This window comes from Cupressus sempervirens, chromosome 2, assembly GCF_028749045.1.
Source record: "Cupressus sempervirens isolate cs-2001-9-10 chromosome 2, ASM2874904v1, whole genome shotgun sequence".
Taxonomy (NCBI): Eukaryota; Viridiplantae; Streptophyta; class Pinopsida; order Cupressales; family Cupressaceae; genus Cupressus; species Cupressus sempervirens.
In genome coordinates, this window is record NC_143119.1 from 279,416,152 (window position 1) to 279,440,981 (window position 24,830).

At 34.6% G+C, this 24,830-nt stretch overlaps 1 pseudogene; it reads left to right on the forward strand.

Annotated features, from left to right (window-relative positions):
• Positions 1–533: 533 nt before the first annotated feature.
• The window catches only part of LOC149572132 (uncharacterized), a 50,535-nt pseudogene continuing 26,238 nt past the window's right edge, over positions 534–24,830 (forward strand).

A 24,830-nucleotide genomic window follows, 5' to 3' on the forward strand; every position in this document is an offset into this window, starting at 1 on the left:
CAGGGGGGTCACTAATTTTCAAATTAGTTTGAGGCCAAATAGACCTCACGGATGGATTTAGAAGGCGTCAAAACCCTTGTTTTGATATAAAATTTGTCCATTTTGGAAAATGTTGGTCTGGGATGCAAAATTTTTTTGCTCACAGGGTCATACGACCCCTGGCACACGAATCGAGGCAAAAAAATAAAAAAATTTCATAGCGGCATTCTAAATCTGCGGTGGTTTACTAACCGTAGTGGAACCACTAGCGGTTATCGCCCAACGGCCCGCAGCGGCTCCCGCCGCGGCACCGCCTCATCTCCGCTGGAGCGGCGCCTCCCGCCCTCCTCCACCGCCAGCGGCTCCGCCGCCTCCTTCACTCCGCCTTAGCCAGCAAGGGTGGTAGATTTTTTAAAAGATTTTTTAAATTATTTTTTTATTAAAAAAAACAATTTTCATGCTTTTTCAGAGGCCCTGTCGATTTTTCTTCCGTAACTTGAGCATACGGACGTATTTTTTCGATCCGAAAAATGCGCCAAAAAATTGGTTTTGAGATGGAGATGATGGTATAGGATTTTTAAAGTTTTTCTGCAGTTTGGTTGCCTATTTTGGTAGTCAAAGCTAGATGTTCTGTTTTGCACTCCGGGAGGTGTATCTTGAGCTTCCGATCTCTGATTTTGGACTTCTTTATATCGCTAGAAAGCTCTTTCTGTGCTCTTTTTAGTGACACTAGTTGTTGTTCCAGATTTTATTCCAAGCACATCCTATTCAATCTTTTGCATTTTAGCATTCTGGTGGATATTCTATTTGTTTCAAGTCCAGAGATCGATTTTGTTGCTTCAGTTGCTTCATTTTGGGCTCTACCTTCTGTTGTTTCAGCCTTATGTCTTTTCTGATCATTGTTGATATTCATTGTAAGCATTTTTATGCAACGCACTGAGATAAAGTGCCACTCTTGCATTTCTAGATCCTTTTCATCATTGTGATTTGTTGTACTCGCACTATTATATAAAGTGCCATGGGGGGGATAGTTGTTTGCCGCTTATAGGCCCTCTTTCTCTTTTTTCTCATGCAGTGTCAATGACACGTGCCTTTATTGGTGTCTGTACCTCACTCTCGATGTGTCTGGTTCTTGTGTTGTAGGAGATTTTTTTGGCCTACCTTTTTAGCTGCTTGTCACCTCACCTGCATTAATGGGGGGTTATATTGTTGTTCTATGCTTCTTTGGCTGATGGTTCGTTGGTGTGAGCTATGTATTTAGTACTTGATCCTACATACTAGGCAATTGCAGTGGATGGCTACCTATGGATTTTGGTGAGATGGATCATATACCATATAGACATGCTTGGTTCGTGCCTTCTATTTCCATGGAGGTTCTACAGATCAGCATTTTGACAGAGTTTTGCAGTTCTTCATGCTTCAATGATTCTCTTCTGATCTCTTTGTTCCTTCTTCTGGAACATTCTTTGCTATCTCTTTTTGGAGTAGGGTTTTTCCCATGTGGTTTTCTCTATTTCTCCTCTTTATAGAGATTTTGTTGTAATTGGGTACCTGATCAGGCCTTGTTGCCCCGGACCCAATTCTACTTTCATAGCTGTGCTAGGTTAGCTTACCTCCTAAGCTTCGCTTAAGGGGGGGTGTTAGAGTAATTATTTTTTTGCACTTATTAATTAAATCACTTTTATTTAATTAATTAATTTTCCTATTACTCTAGTTTGCTTAAGCTATCTTGTAGGTGCATATAATTAATATTTTATTAATTATATTGTGCAACCTAGCTTTTTTAGTTTAGGGTTTCTATCTCACCTTTATAAGGATGAGCATTGTACTTTCTTCATTATCTCTTATGCATTTTTCATTTGAGAGCAACTTTTCTTCTATCTTCATTTTTTAGCAAAACCCTTGCCTCTTCTCGTCTTTTTCTTCTGTGACAGGTTTTTGCATGCAGGGATTCGAAGGCTTTGTGGATTTGATTGGCTTATTTGCTCAAATCCTACAACTAAGAGGGGAGGGGCAAATCAATTACTACAAAAAAAAATCCAAGATCCCTTAAGATGTCAATAAAATTCAAAACCAAAAGTCTACTGAAACTGAAATACTACTATAACTCGATTAATATAGGAACACTCAATTTACAATAAGAATTATTGCCACTCAATAAAAACTAAAATAATCACTTCTTAATATGTTTAGTATGTTTAACCTTAATTAACTTAGTTGAAGAAACATAAATCAAATAACATGAACATAAGAGACACCAAGGTTTAATGTGGAAACCTAATTTTGAAAAACAACCAATTACAACTAGTTACTATTTTTTCACTCTTTTGAATTGAGCCATGTTAGGAGCTAACCACATTAAAGGTTACAAAACACACTGTTAGGTATGACCTTGTTAAATAATTTAGTTCACCCTATTAGGAGTGGCCTTGTTAGAAGTATTTAGATACTTCAACTTAGAAATGCCACCTTGTTAGAGGATTTAGAAAATAGTTGTTAGGCTAACTCTATTAAGAGATTTGATTCACTGCTACAATTATTAGAGAGTAACAATGACTTGACCTAATTGCTAATGTAATTGTCTTTGCTAATTTTACATATGTGTTCTAGCTTGAGTACTTGATCCTCCTTGATTATAATGTTCTTTGTAGCTTGGTCAACTTGGATACTCTGATATCCTTCCAATTTTCTTTCTTAATTTATCTTTTCAATCTCATGCTTCTTAAAATTCAATCCTCAAGTTGAACTTATATTTATATGATTTACCTTATCAATTTGGCTTGAATACAATTTCAGACAAATAATATTCATCCCTTGAGTCAACTATAACTAACCAACAAAACTGTCATATCCAATATGCCGATGGAAGAAAATCCTTCGTTAGTTGACCCAACTCAATCAAAACTAACTTAGAAAAGATTTCCCTTCAAACTTCTTTCGGTAATTTAGTGATCTTAGTTAACACTAGTTCCATGCAACCTTTCTTTAGTAACTGAGTGAACTCAGTTAACACTACATTTGTGCTATCTTTCTCGGAACACTTGACATACATAGGAAACTTCCTTCAACATTCGAGTGAGATTGAAAAACACTAATTACTTGGTAAAGACTTGAAATTTGTTTAACATCAAATTACAAATACAATTAAATAATTGTATTCAACAAGCACAACCCCTAATAGGTTGGAATCTCCTAAAAGGGATTCAAAGTCTCATAATAAGAACTCATATGTACTAATTATATTTCATTAACTCCTAACAAGGTCTATCCTTTTGATACGAAAAATTTATATTAGTACATCATTTTGTGGGTACCATCCCCATCGGGGTTTTCCAAATCTAATCAAGGGTTTCCCTACTTAACATATCTAGTGTTATTGTCTATGGTTATATTTCTATGTTTGGTGTATCTACATTTTACATGTTTTAGAATTAAAAAAAGTTATTAAGAGTTATTTTAAGTGCATAACCAATTTAACCCCCCACCCTCTCAATTTTCTTGGTGGACCTTAATTTCTAACAATTGTTATTAGAGATTTAGGTCCTTTAAGGAAAATATTGAGAGTTAAATTAGATCTATGGCATATTTAAGGAAAGATAGTCCATAGTTTGATAGAGTTAAAAATGACATATGGACATAAAAAATGAAGACACACTTGATATGCATGGGTCTGGAATATTGGTTGGTTATAAAAAGAATAAAGTTGTGATTGAAGAAGATAATCTTGAAGGTTGTGAGGAAGTAGAGAAAAATCTATTCATGTAGAATATTCTTGCTAGAGAAACATTGTTATCAACTCTTCATGAAACTAAGTTTGGAGAGGTAAAACTTTTAGACTTGCTAATGAGATTTTGGAGTACTTTACAAAGTACGTTTGAGGGTGATAAACACTATAAGAAGGATAGATTACAAAGTTGCATATATTTATTTCGAGATGCTATTTTGGAAGATGAAATTATAAGAGGATATTTTTATAGAATATCAAAAATTATCATGATAATAAACAATTGTGTAAGAGAAAAATTAGAAAATGAAGTTGTATGGAAAATATTAAACAACTTGACACTTGCTTATAAAAAGATAGTGGAGATGATTGAACATGTCATTCCTTGTAAACCTAAATTTATAAGAGAGACTTTTCTGGTGAGATTATAAACATCAAAGATGTAGATGAAACAAAGTGGAGAATTGCCTAGAGTGGAGACTTCTTTCAATATATAGAGAGACATACCTATGTTGACAAGAAGTACATGTACAATTGGAGACTATGCTAGTAGCGACTAAACAAAAGATGAAGAAGAAAAGAATATTAAAGAATGACTTACCCTACTTATGAAGAGAGAACCTAAAGGTAAAAAAATCCTTAATTGTTAGACATGTAAATAATTTGATCATTATTCTTCTAAATATCCTAAAATAGAAACAAAGTTTAAGTCTAAAAAGTCTTATAAATCAATAGTTCCTAAGGATTGATTTCATATCAATGAGGATGGTGAATTTGATTTCAAAATGGTAGACTTCTTGAATGATACTGATAATGAGGATGATGATTAAATTAGATTCATTATTGTTAAAGAAGAGAGCCCCAAAAAAGAAGAGTTAAAAGAGGAAAGAGAATTAGTATCACAAGTTGAAAAGAAAAAGTTTGATTGGATTATAGATAGTAGTTTCTCCCATAATATGACAGGAGACATGAAAAAATTTGTTGAATTCAATAGTTATGATGGTGGAATAGTTGGATTTGGAAATAATGTAGCATTTCATATTAAAGGAAAATGATCTATTACACTATATGGAAAGACTAACACTAAATATGATTACTTTGTGGATGGTTTGAAACATAATATTTTGAGTGTTGCAAATTTTTTTGATAAGGGATATTAGTTGTAGCCCACTAACAAGACTTTTATTATCAAGGATGAAAATGACACATTGATTGGTACCAGTACAAGAATAAGAACAAATTTATTTAAGTTGGTTCCTACTAAAATGACATGTTTAGTTGCTAAGGTGGATGATGGTTATGGCATAAGACATTTTTTCATATCAATTTTGATAACCTTATGAAGGTTAGTACTACATTTGGAATTAGGGACTTTTTAAAGATTGTGAAACCTACTAACATTATGTGCAAAGAATGTGTGATGGAAAAATATAAGAAAATTTCTTTTCAGAGAAAAAGGTTTACTACTTCAATGAAGTTGGAGATTGTGTAGATAGATTTGAGTGGTCCTACAAAGACTGGAGCATTTTATGGTACCGAAAGGTATTTTATGATTCTTGTTAATGATTTCACTAGAATGGTGTGGTTTTCATATATTAGAGAAAAATTTGAAGCTTTTGAGAAATTTTTGATATTTTAGAGTAGAGTTGAGTATGAACCCGGATTAAAGATTAAATTCTTGAGATCTTATAGAGGAGGAGATTTCATTTCAAATGAGTTTAGCAATTTTTGTGAAGATAATGGTATAAAGAGATAGCTTTCATCCCCTAAGACACCTAAGAATAATGAGATAACAGAAGAAAAAATAAATCAGTGACTAAAGTAGTAAGAGAAATGATGTTAGAATATAATGTATCACATATCTTTTGGAGACAAGTAGTAAATACACTAGTATGTACACTATGAATAGAGTATAGATTAGACAAGGTACTGGTAAGACCCCCTATAAAATTTGGTTTCGATATTCACCTATTGTGAAGTATTTTAGAATCATTGGAAGTAAATTTTTATTTTAAGTGAGATGATTGTTGGAAGTCTTAATTGGGAAGCAAGATATGAAGAGGCAGGGGGTGGGGGGGCATGGGGGGGAATTAGGATTTGTAAAACTTTTGTGCCTTAAAACAACTTTATTGTATTCACCACATTTTTCATCTCATATCTTATTCATGCATATCATTAATTGTAAATTAAAATAATGTAACATGTATATCTAACTATCAATCACATGCATGAAATATAAACACATAACACAAATATTTGGTTACCTAGAAACCCTCCAAGGTCAAGGTAAAACTAGGGTGGGGATGATACCCACGAATCTTCACTACTACACTAATAGAGTTAACCTATTAGGTTTACAATTTTTATCACTTCTAATGATCTACCCTATGAGAGGTCTTTACTATTAAAGGCTACTAATATTGTTAGACCTCACCTTGTGAGAGGATTTTACACTTACAATAAAGTAAGGACTTAGTTAAGGGATTTACAAAAGGTCTATTATAACTACTATGTTAAGAGATTATCCCTAACTTAGTTATGATTCAATACCTAATCCTTTAGTCTATACTCTATTGCTAATTATGGATCTCCTCTCTTTAATTCTAATCTGATCTTCAATCTAATATTTTCGTGTTCTATCCTTCACTGCTTGATAAGGTTGCTATCTCTATTTCATAATAACAAAACTTAACTCTTTTTCCTTATTTGAAATATTTTCACTTTGATCTTCTCTTTGATTGTACAAATAACTTGCTTGCTCAATCTTAACATACTACACACGTACACTCTTACACAAAAAATAGGCTTTAGATCTATTTATTTAAATATTTATAAAAGAGTTTTCTAAATGCTTCCCTTTTCTTGCTTCATTTGATTGTTTCATCTACACTCATAGGGATCAATGATCCATGCCATAAATGTGACCAACTTAGAGTCTCCAAGTACATGCACAAATTTAATTCCATTCTTAGATGAGAATCTCAATGTAACAACTAAGCTTGATACTCTACAACATTTTTTGTGAATGAGAAACTCAAAGTATAAGAAAATTTATAGGTAACTCCATTAGGGGATATTATAATAATACCTTCTCTAGATCCATCCTTGCAACATGCACCATCAAAATATATGGTCCATAAATCTCCTTTGTTTGATTTCAATTCAACTTTTGCTGCAATCACTAATTTAGAAAATTCCTTTTCCAAAACTAGGACCTCAACCCTAAATGAGTTAATGTCCATGTCCATAAAGAATGTCATCTTATCATCAACATTTTGTTCAATCATATAAAAACTCTTTGGATCACTACTAATTTTAACCATTTTATCATCAATTTGAAATTTTTTATAAGAAAAATCACATTGTAGGCTCCCACCCATTGAAGCACTCCACTTTGTAGATGATAGCATACCATATTGAGGTGGGATGTTCACAACTAGGAAAATCATTATCAATTCTTTGTTAGGATAGGCATACAATCTATAAGGTGGTGCATTTATTTTCCCTATGACATCAGCTTCTCTTTGGTCTACAACACAACTTCTACCTTGGGTAGTATCTACTTTCAATCCTAACTTTTTCATAACCTCAAAAGGCATTATTGTATTTGATGCACTAGAATTTATCATGCATTTTTTAATGTCTTTCCATTTATGATAATGCTTAAGAAAAAAATCTATATTTCCTAAGAACTAATTTAATAAATCATCTAAATAAATTGGTGAGATTTGAGATGCAAAAACCTCCATTTCTATTAGTTCTTTCTTTTCCTTAGATGACTCACTTGAATTACAGTTCAGGTCAGCATTTCCTCTAACATTCCCAACCCAAGTTAAGGCTTTATCCTTATGTTATGGAATCCTTAACAATTCTGAGAGTGGGAATTTCACTAAAATTTGTGACAACATAGACAACATATCAATAGGAGGGGCGTGAAGAATTTATAATTGTATACCTTTTGTCTCTTTTCTCTTTTTAGAGATAATAATCACACCATGATTTCTACTCCTTATTTTTAGCAGCATCAGATAAATTTTCTCCCTCCTTTTTCCCATCCTTATTTTTAGCCTTGGAAATATTTGAAATATCTTCTTTCTTGGGCTCCAATTTCTTACTCACATTCTTGATCTTGATGTCGTATCCATCTTTAGGCTCTTTTGTTTTATGTTCTTTAGGATCTATTTTCTTGATAAAAATACTGACAACCTTACCCCCTTCATTTTTAGATACCACGCCTCTTGTCTACGCTTGTGAAAAAATGTTAGTAGTGATCTCATCAATATCTTCCTTAGTAGGTCTCCTCAAAACTACTTCAATCTTTGAGGAAGTCATATTGTAGGTTACATCATTCATTTCATCTTCATCTAAGAAGACTTGTTGATGTGTAGAATCATGAATTCATCTTCTAGCATTCACATCATTATCAACATTATCAACATCAGATACATTATTGTAATAGGATTTGACCATGTCGTAACCTATGTCGCCAGTGTTATCTTCTTGATTAGACTACTCATCATTTTCATTCCAAGAATTAGAAAAAGAATTAGCAACAACACAATGTTCTGATAAGTGAGGTAGTTGAAATACCATGCACCATTGGGCATCATCGGTCATGTTGATAGAAGCTCTTTGTAAAGGATATGGGGAACTTTCTTATTTATATTTTTAGGAGAAGGAACAATACGTTTACCATCCTTCCATTGGGTGTTGTAGGGGTAGTTCTGAAGCCTAGTTTGCCTATTACAATTTCCTTAGAATTGGGGTTTATCTAGGGAAGGGGATTTTTCATTTCTATTTGTGGGGATTTTGAGATCTTTAATGGCACTAAGGACTTGATCCATCTCATCTACCTCTTTCTTATTATTTCCTAGAGGTTTGTGATCTTCTTTCTTATTTCCCCTACTTCCAAACAACCATGGAGAATCCCTCTTATTCCCCAACTTACTAGAGATCCTCATATTGTTTTCAATATTTATTGTAATCCTAAAGGTATCTCTAAGAGCTCTTGAATCTTTATCTCTTAGAAAGTATTCCATATTACCATGAAAGGCATTGAAATAAGTGGTAAGACATACCTTATCATCAAGTCTCATAACTTGAAACAATTTGTACATACCCTTTTGAAATCTAGCATTGAATTCAGGGATTGATTCATTTTGGAGCTTGTTTATATTATTGAACTCATTCAAAATATAATTAGAATTTAGTTTATCACCATATTTCTCTTTCAAACAGTGTTCCAACTCTCTTCATGAGGATATAGATCTCTTAGGAACTCTCTTGAACCATTCCTTTGCATCTTTATTTAGTGATTGTATAAATAACTTCATAACCACATCTTCATGCTCAACTTCAGAATCATTTTAATAGGTCTAGAAAACATATCAAATGATCTTCACAAGTAATAACATTATTTCCATTTGGATATCTAGGGATCCTATTAAAACATAGCTTCCTATATCCCTCTAATTGGATTGTCCTTCTTTGTGTTCCTATCTTGTCCTGACGACTAGAGCTAGATGTGTTATTTGTACAATTATTTGCAACCATCTTAACATCAACATCACTTTATGAGAAAATGAAGGAGGGACATTAAATGTAATAGTCTATTAGTACTATTATTTGGCATGAAACTAGAAGATATACCTATTTTTGGAGTAATTGTTGTTTGGATATTAGAGGTGCTATTGATAAAATGAATTATCCTCTTCATCTCTACAATAGCAGTCTCATTTTCAACTCTTTCCAAATATTCCTTCTCTTTTCTTTTCTTCTCCAATTCTATATTAGAGGTTGGCATAGTTTCTTGAGAACTTATTATCCTTATGGGCTTATTTATTGTAATACCAGTCACTTTTGGCTTTCCTTTTTCTCTCTCAACAATAGAGGACTTAGAACTTTTATCATGACTGATTTCAATTGGTATGGTCTTGTAATTTTGCACGTACCTAGTAATAGGGTCTTCCTTTTCAAATTATTGGCTATTTAACAAATGAACGTGTTCCTTTCTTAAGTCAGAAAGATCATCTAATATTAATGGTTTCTAAGGAGAACCAACCTTTTCATTTTTTCTTTTTAGATTAGTAATTCTTTTGAGTATATTTTCTCTTTCTTCTATTACTTTTCGTATTTCTTCTTTCCTTTCTCTCTAAAGATGACTCTCTATTTCCAACTACTTAGTAAGTTGCATCCTTAACTTGCTCAAATCATATGGATCTAACCTAACTTCTTTAGAACTAGAAGTCATGTCTATATCTACATGGTAGACATGTACTGACTCCTTATTGGGATTGTAAGAATTTGGCTTAGGCCAGAATTCACCCAAGAACTAAAGAACTCAACACAAACACACAATAGACCAAAATAGAGAGATTATAATTAGAATGATGATATTCATTCAATATGCTAGCTTGAGAGTACACTAGGAGTGCCTATATATAAAGGCCTCTGGAGAGCTTCTAGAATGCATAGAAGTCAGCATCATGATAAGTCATACAACTAGACACATGTCCATTAAATATGGATTATCCTCCATTAAGCATGGAATTAAGTGCAATGATGTGAGGATGAGCCTACAATAGTGTAGCATGCAAATCAATGGTGTAAACAACATGTGCTAAATGAGGAGTGTGGATAACTATGTTGTCAACATGAAAACTCAATGAATGATGCAAACTCCTATGTTATAGACACCATGTGCATAATTAGAGTTGCATAAATCAATGAGAGTATAGAAACTCCTAAGTATCTCACCTAAATAAATAATAAAATAATGCAAAATAATTAAATAATGCATTAACCTACATAAACTTAAGTAAGTGTAATAAGTAAATAGTTATTTACACCAACACCACCCTTAAGTGCAACTTAGGGGAATGCCCTTAAGCTTATGAAATCTAGGATGATATGCAAGATGGGTCCTAGCTACAAGGCCATTTTAGGTACCCATGTACATAATGATATGCAATCTCTCATAAAGTGGAGAAAGAGGGAAAACCCTCCCCCAAAAAGAGAGATAAATAGGGATGCACGGATGGATGGAATAATCAAGACCCCCACCCCATTACAACATACATCTAGTATATACATAAGAGAATGATGAGAAGAGGAAGAGAGATAGGATAGTCCCCCCCCCCCCCCCCCCCCCAAGAAGAATGTCAAAAAGTGACTGCTCTGATGAAGAAGCTGATCGAAAACTACAGAATGGTGTTCCTCCCCTTAGGAAGAAACAATGTCAAAGGTACAAATGAGACAGTGCCACTATGTGTGGAAAGAATCTCATGGATAAGTGATGTCTCTAAAACCTGGTCAACTGGCTAAAGAACCTATCTCAAAGAATTGTCTATCTCTACAACTAATGAAGAACCCTACTACAAGTGCTGATCATAAGTATCCACAATCACTTCAACCTGTAAGGATCAATCATGTAGAGAATGAACAAGAGAGTCAAATGGAGCCCTCATGAAAACTGAAGAAGGTACTTCTACATCAAGAAGAAGAGGCAAATCATCAATACTATCTCCCAAATCTATCATTAAACTTGTACCTGAAAGACTAGATGTACCCTGTTGTGCTAGACCTATCACTGTGGCTATGTATGCATGCAAACTGAACTAATGTAGTGACCTCTCACTATAACTATCAATAAAAACCCACGTGTTTGAATCTATTGAAGCACTATTGTTGGTGTCACTATAAATTTTTGCACTATATGGTGTGTGGAGAGTAGAGGACAAGCTTGGTGAACTTTCCTCAAAGTATACATCCGTCTCCACAAAAACATGATGTGTCTCAGGATCTAGAAGTTTGTATGCCTTCACACTGTCTTCATAACCAACAAAAGTACAAGGCCAAGGTGATTGTACCTTGCATCCCTTGGAAGATATCTTTGCCCATGCAAGACAATTGAAGACTCTGAAGTGTGTCACAATAGGTTTTCTACCACACCATGCCTCAAAAGGAGTCTTGCCATCTAAGGCTGGATGAGGAGAACAATTAAGAATGTGAGTGGAACTTTAGATTGCTTTGACTTCTAATGATGGATCTAGAGACTTGGCATGTATCATGCAACTTTCCATAGAATTAAGAGTTTAGATCCTCAAAGCTGCAACATCTTTCTTATGTGGACTGAATGCTGGCATAATCTGAAGATCAATGGGCTCAATTCTACAAAAGTGTTTTAGTCTTCTGTTCACATACATGCTTCCATTGTCCATTTAGAGAACTTTGATGGCCTTTCTAGATTTTTTCTCTACATGAGTCTTGAAGCCTAGAAATTTTTCCAACACTTCATTCTTACTATGAAGAAAGTAAACCGTAGTGTATCTGGAAAAGTCATCAACAAAAGTGAGTATGTAGTGACCTTGGCTGAATGCAAAAGGACCTGCTAATACCATGTGAACCATCTGTAGAACAATTGGTGCTCTTGAAGACTTCCCTCTCTATAACTTCCCCTTTAGATGCATATCTAATGAATCTATTGAAAATTCACCCTTACAAAAGTTGATTTGAGGTAGACCTTTGACCATTTGGTATGTGCAAAGTTGCTAAAGATAGTAGAAATCAAGATGACCATACTGCTAATGCCATAATTTCATGTTTGAATTTGATTGTGATAATAAGGCCTTTGTAGGAGACTTAGGCACAAAATGAGAGAAAGAGTATAACCTTTTGTTATAATTCACTCTCCCCACTGTAACCAAGGAGTTATCTTTATGACTGTGCACCTATATTAAGTCTAGAAGGAACTCAACTCTATGTCCATCTCCAAGGTGAGTGATTTGGTAGATTGATAGGATATTTGAACTTAGGTTTGGATAATAGAGAACATTTTGAAACTCTCCATTTTCCATCTCCACATTTCCTTTCCCTTCAACTTCCATTTTTCTATCATTTTCCATGAAGATGTGTAGTACCTTGGACTACTTCATTGAAGAAAAATCCTCCCTTGAAGAACCCATGTAATATGAGGCACCAGATTCAAAGATCCATTCCTTTAAAGAGTTTGCATTTTCCATGAATGCTTGCCCTTTTCCCTTTGAATCTGAAGATGATCATTTATCCTTATAAGCATTAGACAATGGAACATTATGTTTCTTCATGATGTTGGTTAACTCATCAATCTTTTTGAGATAACACTCATGCTCTTCATGACCCAATTTAATGCAATAAGTGCACTTTTTCTTCTCCTTACTGTTGTTCTCATTCTTGTTGGAATTCAAGGACTTGCCTTGTTGACTGGATTGTGGTGTTGTCTTTTCTGCATCCTCTGATTTGTTCTTCCACTTCTTTTTACCCTTTCCTTTATTTGAAAATTGTGCAGCTGAATTTTGAGAAACCTTATTGGCCACCAATGCTTTAGACTGAGTAGATTTGAGAATCCCCATTGATTTCAACTTCTTTTCTTCATCATCCAATAGTTTAGCATATTCATCAAAATTGACTTTCTTGTAGGCAGGCCCTAAGGTAGTCCTTAAGGTGTTAAAAGAAGATACAAATGTGAAATATTTTGATGGTAGCTTGTTATGTATGAGATAGATCAGTCTGTCATCTTTGATAGAACTCCCACAATTAGTAAGCTTTGTCCTTAGTTCATTCACATTGATGATGAAATCCTGGATTGAATCATATGACTTAGGATCTAAGGAGACAAGCTCATCTTCAATTTTGAAAACATCATCTTCAGACACTTTACCATAAAGGTTTTTGAGGGTATCCCAAGCTTCCTTGGATGTAGAACACTTCTTGATTTGATACATGATCTTATCATCCACCCCCAATCATATATCACCTAGGGCTTTCTTATCTATTGCTACCCAAGCTGAAATATCACTTTCTAAAACTTTATCACCTGCTAGTTTAGGAAGAGTACCATCTACATATTGTGAGACTCCATTATGCATTAAGTGATACCACATTTTTATGGACCATGTAGCATAGTTATGAGGAGTTAATTTCGGAAACTTAAAGTTTCCCATAATGCAAACAATGAAAGAAAAGTGTAGAAAAGAGAGAACACAACACCAAGAACAACACCCCTTTTCACAAAATCAAAGAACCCCCACCCCCCCCCCCCCAAAATAGATGCTCTGGGCACTTTATCAATAGTGCAATTACAATGGGAAACTTGCCAATTTTTGCCTTTGTGGACTTCTAAATTTTCTTGTTACAACCTCTTAATAGATTACAATTCTAGAACTTTACAATGTGCTACAATTTTGAAGCAATACAAAGCAAAGAAAGGCCCTATTTCTGAGAGTGACACCTTTTTCCACACAACCCTACAATCTGATAGTAGATCTAGAAAGTAGATGAAAAATAATACACTTTTAAAAAAATAGAACCTATTTTCGACTCTAGATGTGCCCATATAGAGTGTTTGAAGTTGTAAAATGCAAGATTATGTAGGTACAATCACCAAAAAATGTAATTTTTGAACAATCCTTGCACCAAAACCAAAAAAGAGATACAACACTAAATAATTTAGGAAATTCTACCTAATTTCAAATAAATTGCACCTAATTTGGAGTCTAGATGTCTGAGTTATGGCCTCCCGAAGTTGTACTACAAAAAAAAAAATCAATTTGGAAAGGGGTTGCATCAATGAATGATAGGGTTAAATTTGATAGTCATACGACCATCACAATAAGTCAAATTTTCCATAAAATGATATCCACATGGTCATCAAATTTAGGCTCATGAACTTGATGATGTTAGCAGACTCCTACCTTGTGATGATATATGCATTGTATGGACTACACAAACTGTACGAAAAATATCTATGTGGTAGGATGCATGTACTATTGACTAGATCCTCACTGTATGCTGACTGGGATTACAGTGTGGCCAAATGGAAACACACCATGTGTACACTTTTTTGGCTTGTCGAGATTTGATTGGCCTAGGGGGAGTTAATGTGGCCTACGAGCTATCCCTCATGGAAGGTATGATGGTGGACAAGTGTCAGTTTACCAAATACCATGTGGTTGCCTATATAGGGTCTTCAAACTCTATGCAAGAAACAATTCTAAGAATGCAAAAAAATTTCCAAAGATGCTGCTAGAGGTGCCTTTTGTACTGGAGAACAAAGTTATATAGGCGTCAATAAATTTAAACCTTTGCCAAAGATTGTTACATGCTTTCCATCACTGGAAAATGAGTTTTTGATGCTAGAAATCATAGAATATTTTGGTAAGTGTGTCTCTAGACTATTGGGAATAGTCCCACATTACGTGGGTGGTAGAGTCTTGGGCACTGTAAAAAGAGACTGCTGCAAATGGTAAAGTAAAGACACATTGGATGTTATAGGTGTTGGTGAAGGGAAGTCCAGTCAGCGGGGGCTATTCCTCAAGTTTGTTTTTTGACCAATGGGTGCCTTGTGTGTAGCCCAAATTTGATATAAATGAGGCTAGATCAATTACACATGTACATAGAGTTTAATATAATGAGCCCATAGAATATAGCCTACTGACTAAATAATTAATTCCCTACAATAAATAAATAATTCTACCCAAATTTATGGAGCCAAGTTGGGGTGTCACTACCTAGTTCAAACAAAAAAAATTTCTCTGCCTAAGCTATAAAAAAATCTGAAAATACCAAATTTGGAAAAAAATTTGCAAAGAAGAAAATTAATCTAGATCCAAAAATTAATAATTAGATCAAATAAATGACCATACCTGAACTGCAAATTGGGTCCTTTGGGTTTTGATTTGAAATTTTTTTTGCCTCACGATCAACTTTCACCTAGCATAGGAAAATTTATAGTTGATCTTCACCAAATCAATGTTCTGGATGCAATGGTGACGTCAGGTCTAGCTCTAGACACTCCCAATTTCTATGGATCCTCTGGATTCATGTCAAGGTGTTGAAGCATGAATGATCTCTAACAATTATGTGAAGAGAATCTCCCTCATCTCTAATACCATGTAAGAATTTGGCTTAGGCCAGAATTCATCCAAGAACTAAAGAACTCAACACAAGTACACAATAGACCAAACTAGAGAGAGTATGATCAAAATGATGATATTCATTCAATATGCCAGCTTGAGAGTACACTAGGAGTGTCTGTATATAAAGGCCTCAGGAGATCTTATAGAATGCATAGAAGTTAGCATCATGATAAGTCATACAACTAGGCACATATACACCAAATATGGATTATCCTCCATTAAGCACATAATTAAGTGCCATGATGTGAGGATAAGCCTACAATGGTATAGCACACAAATTAGTGCTGTAGAAAACATGTGCTGAATGAGGAGTGTAGATAACTATGTTGTCAACATGACAACTCAGTGAATGATGCAAACTCTTATGTTGTAGACACCATGTGCATAATTAGAGTTGCGTACATCAATGAGAGTACACAACTCCTAAGTGTCTCACCTAAATAAATAATAAAATAATGCAAAATAATTAAATAATGGATTAATTACTAAGTAAACTTAAGTAAGTGTAATAAGTAAATACTTATTTACACCAACATGGATGATTTGGAAGGATAGTCTCATGATGGGTATGGAACAAATTATTAATTCTTCTTTGATCCACATTCACTAGATCTTGGTATATCACCTTCTCCTAGCCTATGACTTATGGGGTGTCATAAAAAATATCATTAGAGAGTTCACTAATAGACACATAACTTTTGTAGGAGGATTCCTTGTAAGCGATACAATGATGTTATTTCCTACTAGTAGTATTTTGTTCTTGAGGGTATGACTCTCATGGTGGTCATGTTAGCTATTTTTCCCTCTCACCAAAAAATTTCACATTTCACATTTGAAAAAATGTCTAACAGTCATTCAGATATTTGAATATTCAAACATTAGGGCATGCAAAATAAATCTTTTAAAACCTTGAGTTATTCCTTATTTCTTAAGTGATATGCAATTTTATATCTTTGCAAACCCATATTTCATCCACTATCAGATGTAAAAAGATCAACAAGTCTTGCTTTTTCACATTTTGAAGATGCATAAAGTTTAGACAATGCGAGAAAGTGAGGTCTTGACACATGGATTTTGTGATGTCATCTCCCTTTTGGGTCACAAAGGAATTTTTCAAAACTAGTGTGGACATGTCAAAGCATTATGGCAAAATGACAATATTTCATTGGGCAAAGTTGATGACTACTCCAAGTCATAATACAAATCTTGCGAAATTGTTGATCTGGTGATGATCAATGGTTGACACTTCCCCAATTTATCAAGATGAAAGGTTTTTAAACAATGCAAGAAAGCCCCTGGCTGACATGTGGACATGTGGGTCCTATTTTCTTGAGGACCATGGGTGACATGGACAAGGTGGCAAGATGAGCTAGCACAGGTCCATCTTTCTATTGGTTGATGCACTGATAGGTTTGGTGTATTTTTTAGAGCCATCAGATGGGGTAGATCCACGATCATCACTTTTTTTCCATATTGAGTTGTCTAATCTTTCACTCATGTTATAAAGCAACAGGTTGATACATATGCATAGTGGGCCAAGTTAAGGCAGTTAACACTGCTAGTTAAGGTTGGCAGTTCATGAGATAGCTATGGTTGAGTTTTAAAAGGTGGCAAGGGTTATATGATGAAGCATTCAAACTTGCAAAGAATTTTAGGGTGGTGGAAATATAAAAGAATATTGGTCCATGTGGTCTATTCTAGTTGCATGCCTCAATTGACCTGCTAACTCTTGTTGTTTTGTTGAGCCAATAAAGGAGAAGTAATGACTTCCCTAGGTGATCTGATCTCCATGATTTATGCCAACCACTCCTAAGTTATGACCATGATAATAGACATGAAAGCCATGCTACCTACCTTATGGTTATCCAATTGAGGGATTTTTTGCATTACCAATTATGTCAAGATAAGGATTTCTTCTAGTTAGAGTTGACAATTTCCATGCCTCTAAAGATGTAACATAATAGATCTATCATCCTAATTTCATCCAATCACCCTTTGACAATCTTGAATGCATGAATAAAGTTATGAAGCAATTAAGAGTTATGCTTGATCTATAAAAGTAAGTTTTGTTGTTTTCTCAAGGGTTCTCTCTTTTTAAATTTTTAGAGTTCTTCTATAACTTTTCCTATGCTCAATAGAGATCTTCTCTATTGTATCTACTTGCTATCAATTAGGTGTATGCACACTCTTGTGGCCTCTCTTGCTGAATGTATTTTGATAATTGAATAATCATATGGTCTTGTTCATACTTGGTGACTGATTAGATCAAGTGAATCTAGTGTATTCCTTCTTTTATTGTGTTATCTTTGGCTTGTCTATGATATTGAGATTGAAAAGGTGTAGATAATGGTATATTTTGAGAAATCTACTAAGTTCTAGTGAATTCATTGGAAAATAAGTAGACCCATATACTATTTGGTGCATCACCCTCTAGATTAGATTAGGTAGATTTTATTTTTATGCATTCCTTCCCCCCTCTTCCTCTCAAGAATCAATTAGGTGCATCTTGAAAGTAAAGGAAGCCAACATTCTCTAAAGACTCAATGTCAAGTCACAAAGTCCCACACTTTCAAGAAGTATTCCCTTAGGCTAAGCTTCAAGATTTTGTGTCAATAGTTTTTGGCATGCCCAGTGGAACCATATTTAGAAAATTTTAAGTCTACTAGTGTCAAGAGAGAATAATTTCAAGTCGATACTGAGAGGATAGTGCTTCTCTTAGTATTCCAGGCCTTCAAGAGGTTTATTTCAACAAAGCACTTAGTGACCCTACATCATTCATATCTAGTTTTAGACCATAGTTGTCATGATTCATTCCCAAAGCTAAAACAAGGGCATCTTCTAGAGGTAATTTCCATTACACTAATCATGTAGGAGCATCCTGGGTGTAAAAGAAGTCTTGCATCACCCCAAAAAAATATGTATTTCAATCTTTTCTATTTTTAGGAACTTGCTATTTTTATTAAGTTTTTCATATGAGATCATACTATTCTCATTTTCTATTGGAAGGTTCATTTTAAAGTTGTAAGCCCACCATAAAATCTCATTGCTCAAGCATAAGTATTAGAGAAGTTATTGCATATTTTCGATGAAAAAATTTGTTGAAAAATCTTTAGGGTCATTATTGAAGGCCTTACGGTACTCAGATGATGTCCAAAAACTTGATGGAAGGGCAGTAGCATAGTTTTGAGCCTATAGATCAGGAGCTAGAATTTTTGAAAAGTGGTTATAATAGCTAATAGGAGCAATGGTTCGTGAGTTATGGCCTTTAGAAGTTAGGCTACCAAAATTTCTAAAATAAATTGTCAAAGATACATTTGGCTAATTAGGGTTTGTTGGCCCTAGGTATTAAGTTTGAGCATATAGAACCTTCCCAGGTGGCATACAACTGCCTATTTAAGAAAGGCCCAAACATTGTCTAGGGCAACTCTGGGTGATAGTTGGTAGCTTGTCTTGTAGATTGTTGTAACGAAGGTGTCCATGTCGGTTAGCATATTGTACTTATGAATTCTATATTTGAGGTGCAAATAAGAAGTCTATATTTTTTTCTTACATTTTTTGTTATTTCTATGTTTCTATTATGAGTTTATGGTATTAAGGGGAGCTCCTTGTATCAAGTGGTATCTGAGCTAGAGTTCTTGAGTGTGTGGATAGATCATCGACTATGAGGTAGTTCACACCAGGACCATGGTTTGGGCTGAGCATGTAGACAAATTGGTGATTGTGAGGCAGTTTGCATTAGGGTTTCAACGGAAGCGCAAAAATAGCTCCATGAAGAGAGCATGGTGGATGACATATAGGTGTTACACCTAAAGGTTTTTGAGCCCTCCAAAGAAAAATGTAAGCATTGGAAGAAAAAAATCATAGAAGAATGAATCTTCCCATAAGAGATGAAAGTGAGGATGAGGATGAAGTAGAAGAAAATGCCGAAGTAGAGGCAGTTCTAAATCTAGAGGCTGAGAGGCTTTTTTTAGGGCCATCTCCAAGATTAGAAAAATACCTAAGTTTGAGGTTGCCACATTTTTGAGAAATCTTAACCTAGAGGAGTACTTTGAGTATGAAGATATTGATGATCCTAATAGGGTCAATTTTTTTAAGGGAAAACTAAAGGGACATGCAAAGATTTGGTGGTAGGAGGTTTAATTGGAGCAAAATAGAAAGAAAAAGGAAAAATCACCGAATGGGATCAAATGAAAGATAAAATAAAGTGAAAATTTATTCCCATGGATTATGAGCTTGATCTGTTGAAGAAAATGCAAGGGTTGAAGCAAGCAAGAAAATCTATTCAAGAGTATACCAAAGAGTTCTATCGAGTTCTCATTAGAATCGGCCATGCAGAATCTGATAAGGAGATAGTTTCCCATTATCTTAATGGGTTAAGGCCAAGCATTCAGGATGAGCTCAATCTAGTTTGAATGAGTAGTATTGAAGAGGCATACCAATTTTTCCTAAGAGTTGAGGAGGAACTAAGCAAGAACTTTGACAATAAGAACAACAAAAGAGGTTGTGGTGGAAGATCTAGTGGATGATCTTATGGTAGTCATAATGATGATCAAAACAACAAGGATGAGGCTAGAAGTAGTAGTCAGAACTAGAGGGGAAATAATTTCAATCATTTCCATGATCACAAAAATAAAGACCAAAGAGGAAGAGGTAGAGGACAAGTATTTGGAAGAGGAGGCTTTCATGGAAAATGTTTTCACTATGAAGAAGAAGGACATTAAGCATTTGAATGTATATAGTGCCAAGGAAGGATAGATCAAAGAATAGAAGGTCAGGCAAGAGTTGCACATGTTGATGAAGATGCTAGATCCTCACACTTTGAAGATGCTAAAAGATGAGTAGTCCTAGCTAACTGAAGAGTCTTGCTGAGTGGTGAGAATGAACCTAAACAAAGAAGGAGCTTGTTTCACATAAGGTGCAGATGTGAAGATAAGTGTTGTGATGTGATCATTGATGGTGGGAGTACTAACAATCTAGTGTTAGAAATGATGGTCACCAAGTTGAAGCTAACAAGGCAAAAACACCCACATCCATACCGTATTGCTTGGGTGTAAGATGACCACAAGGTCATGGTCAATGAGTAATGCTCACTGAAGTCCAAGATTGGAAGCTACTAGGATGAGGTACTATGTGATATCATACCTATGGACATATGTCATATTTTGTTGGGTAGGCCATGACAATTTGATAGGCATGTTGTACATGATGGGTAAGAAAATCCTACACTCTAACTAAGGATGGAGTGAAACATAATTTGAAACCATTGAAGGGTAAAGAAGAAATAATATGTAGTGTTGCCAGAATATATTTTATTGATGGAAAAGAGTTTCTTAAAGGTATGAAGCATGAGCATATGTATTTTGATACAATTCCTAAAGATAGTAAAGAAGAAGTAGAGGAGGTACCTGCAAAAGTTACATATATGTTGAAAGAGTTTTCTAATATAGTATCAGATAATGTACCTAAAGGATTGCCCTTAGTGAGGAAGATCAATCGCCAGATGGATTTTGTTCTAGGAGCCAGTTTTTCAAACAAGGTAGTACATAGAATGACACTAGTAGAAACTGTAGAGTTGAATAGGAAAGTTCATGAGTTTTTGTAGAAGCAATTGATTCAAGAGAGTCTAAGTCCATGTGTTGTACCAACAGTATTAGCACCAAAGAAGAATGGAGAATTGAGGATGTTCATAGATTCTCATGCTACAAACAAGATCACAATAAAGTATAAATTTCCATTGCCAAGGATGGATGATATTATGGACTATTTGAGTGGAACTAAGTATTTCACAAAGATAGATCTGAAGAGGGGGTACCATTAGATTCATATCAAAGAAAGTGATGAGTGGAAGACTACTTTCAAGAGAAGGGAAGGACTATATGAGTGGTTAATCATTCCTTTTGGGCTAACCAATGCACCAAGCACTTTCATGAGGCTCACGAATGAGGTACTGAAGGAGTTTCTAGGTAAGTTCATCATTGTTTACCTAGATGATATATTGATCTTTAGTAAAACATTAGGGGAGAATTTGATTCATATTCACAAGGTGTTTGATAAGTTGAGGGAAGAAAAGTTGCTAATAAACTTGAAGAAGTGTAGTTTTGTAAAGAAAGAGTTAGTGTACCTGGGATTTTTAGTCTTAGGAGAAGGTCTAAAAATGGACCCAAAGAAAGTGAAGGCTATCCTTGAATGGCCTACTCCAAGGAATGCAATAGAGATAAGATCTTTTCATGGACTAGATACATTTGATAGAAAGTTCATAAGAAGTTATAGCAGTATTTGTGGACCCTTGGCTGAAACAATGAGAGGGGATAGGAAAGAGTTTAAGTGGACTCTAGGAGTAGATAAGAGTTTTAATATGTTGAAATAGAAATTTATTAAGCAACCTATTTTAGCACTTTCTAATTTTAACAAGGTGTTTCAAGTAGACTATGATGCTAGTGGTACTGCAATAGGAGTTGTTTTGAGCTAGGATAGTAGACCTATTGCTTATTTCAATAAGAAGTTGAATGATGCAAAAAAAATAAAAATATGTTTATGATCAAAAAATTTATGGTATAATTCAAGAATTGAAGAAGTGGAGACACTATATTCTTCCCAAGGATTTTGTTTGGTATACTGATCATCAAGCTTTGCAATATTTGAATATTCAAGGAAAATTAAACCAAAGGCATTTAAAGTGGGTTGAGTTTTTGTAGAGTTATTAATTTGTTTTGAAACAAAGGAGTGGGAAGTCTAACAAAGTTGCAGATGCTCTTAGTAGAAGACAAGTTTTGCTGATAGAAATGTAGATAGAGGTGGTTGGGTTCAAGGAATTCAGCATATTGTATCCAAATGATCCTACTTTTGGTGAAGCATGGAAATCTTGTATAGAACCTATTACACTTGATAGGAAAAAGTGGTTGGATTTCATGATCCAAGATAATATGTTGTTCAACAGAACCAAGTTGATTAAGGAGAAGCATAGTAAAGGATTGGCTAGACATTTTGGGAAAGATAAAACCATAGCTTTGGTTGCTGAAAATAATTACTGGCCATAGTTGCAGCAAGATGTGATGAAATTTGTACAAAGTTGTAGAGTATGTTAGATGGCAAAAGGAGTGAAGTAGAATACAGGGTTGTATCAGCCATTGCCTATACTAGAGAAGTCATGGGAGGATATCAACATGGATTTTTTTCTTGGATTAACAAGGACACAATATGGGCATGATTCTATTTTTGTGGTGGTTGACAGGTTTTCAAAGATGACATATTTTATTTGTTGCAAGAAGACTAGTGATGTTGTTCATGTAACAAAGTTATTTTTTTATAGAAATGGTGAGATTACATGGTTTGCCAAAGAGTATAGTTTTACATTGAGATACCAAATTTGTTGAGTATTTCTAGAATAAATTATGGAAGAAGTTGAGGATAGATTTGAAGTTTAGTTCATCACACCATCCACAGACTGATGGATAGACAGAAGTTGTGAATCACAGTTTGGGAAAATTGCTGAGATGCTTGGTTAGAGATAAACCAAAAGGATGGGATATGATTTTACTGTAGGTAGAATTTTCATATAATAATTTTGTCAATAGTTAAATGACCATTCTATATTGTATATGGGAGTAGTCTCAAAAATGCTTTTGAACTAAGGAAGTTGGATAGAGAGATAAGTAGTGCTGAAGCAAAAGATTTTGCTGAACATTTGAAGAACATCCATGAGGAGTTGAGGGAGCACATCATAAAGATGAATACATATTATAAGGCTAAGGCAGATGTGGAAAGGAGATATAAGGAATTTTAGATTGGAGATGAAGTCATGGTTCATTTGAGAAAGGAGCATTTTCTAGTGGGCACATATAATAAGTTGAAGATGAAGAAGTTTGGACCGTGCAAGATAGTGAAGAGGCATGATTGCTGAAATGTGTATGAAGTGGAGTTTCCCGCTGAATTGAATATTTCACTAGTATTTAATATTTCAAATTTGATAGAGTATTATAAAGGAGGTGATGGAGATGAAGTTGGAGATGCATAGTAGAGCATTCCAACAACTAGTTTAGCTATAAAGGAGATTGAGGAGATACTAGATAGTCATGTTAGAAAAATTACAAGAAAAAAAACTTATGAGGAATATTTGGTCAAATGGAAAGGGAGACCAGTTGAGGATTCATCATGGCTAGCAAAGGAGGATGTTAACCATGTTGGTTTTCCTCTAAAAACTTGAGATGTGATGGGGTCACTTCTTAGATTACCCCAGGTGTCTAATGTAGGAGCATCCTGGGTGTAAGAGCAATCTTGCATCACCCCAAAAAAAATGTATTTCAGCCTTTTCTATTTTTGTGAACTTGCTATTTTAGTAAGTTTGTCATATGAGCTCAAAATGTTCTCATTTTCTATAGGAAGGTTAATTCTAAAGTTGTAAGCCCACCATAAAAATCTCATCGCTTAAGCATAAGTGTCAAAAAAGTTATTGCAACTTTTTTGTGGAAAAATTTGCTGAAAAATCTTCAAGCTCATTGTTGGAGGCCTTAGGGTGCCCGAATGAGTTCCAAAAACTCGAAAGAAGGGTGCTAGTGTAGTTTCACGCTTGTAGATAAAGAGCTAGCATTTCTAATAGCCAATCAGAGTAATGGTTCATGAGTTATGGCCTTCAAAAGTTGGGCTACCAAAATTTCTAAAATAATTTGTCAAAGATGTATTTGGTTGACTCTATGTGTATTGTTAGGGTCTTTCATCCCTAAGCATTAAGTTTGAGCATCTAGAACCTTTCTAGGTGGTATACAACTTCCTATTTAAGAAATACCTAAACATTGTCTAGGACAGCTCTGGGTGATAGTTGGCAACTTGTCTTGCATATTGTTGTAATTAAGGCACCCATGTGGGTTAGCATATTATACTTATGAATTCTATAACTCTGCATTTGTGGTGCAAATAAGAATTGCATAGTTTTTTCTTACATTTTCTATTATTTCTATGTTTCTATTATGAGTTTATGGTATTAAGGGGAGCTCCCTGCATCAATTGAACTCCAATTTTCAAATCTTAGAAGAAAGAAGACTATATTTCCTCTATCACCAACTAGGAGTATAGAAGAAGTCCACACATCTATAAGATCCATCTTTACTCCTCCTATTCTTAGATCTCAACCTAGGATACCATCTACTCATATCAATAGGCCACTTGTTTATATGGCT